A 420-nucleotide genomic window follows, 5' to 3' on the forward strand; every position below is an offset into this window, starting at 1 on the left:
TATTGTTTAGCTAAATTCTTACCAACATCGTCGCAATCTATTCCACCGAAAAAAACTATCTCTGCAAAATTTCATTAATATATGTATTTTTCTGCAAGTTTTAATAATCAAAATATGTGGTGCCGTACCGTGTTGGATTCCTCTCTCCTTCTCTCTCTCTCTCTCTCCCGCTCTATCACTCTCTCTTCCCCTTCCTCTCTTTCGCGACGCCTAGTACATGCACTTAGCCTGCACTCAGCCTGCACTCAGCCTGCACTCAGCCTGCACTCAGCCTGCACTCAGCCTGCACTTTCTCCTGCTTCCTCTATATGACGCAAAGCGTAAAAGGAGAAAACCAACCGACCAACTAACATTTGTGTCGGTTATTATCAAATTACATAATCCATTGCGCCCTTCCCTTGTTTAAGATGTTAGGATATG

The sequence above is a fragment of the Octopus bimaculoides genome, chromosome 20 (assembly GCF_001194135.2).
Source record: "Octopus bimaculoides isolate UCB-OBI-ISO-001 chromosome 20, ASM119413v2, whole genome shotgun sequence".
Lineage (NCBI taxonomy): Eukaryota > Metazoa > Mollusca > Cephalopoda > Octopoda > Octopodidae > Octopus > Octopus bimaculoides.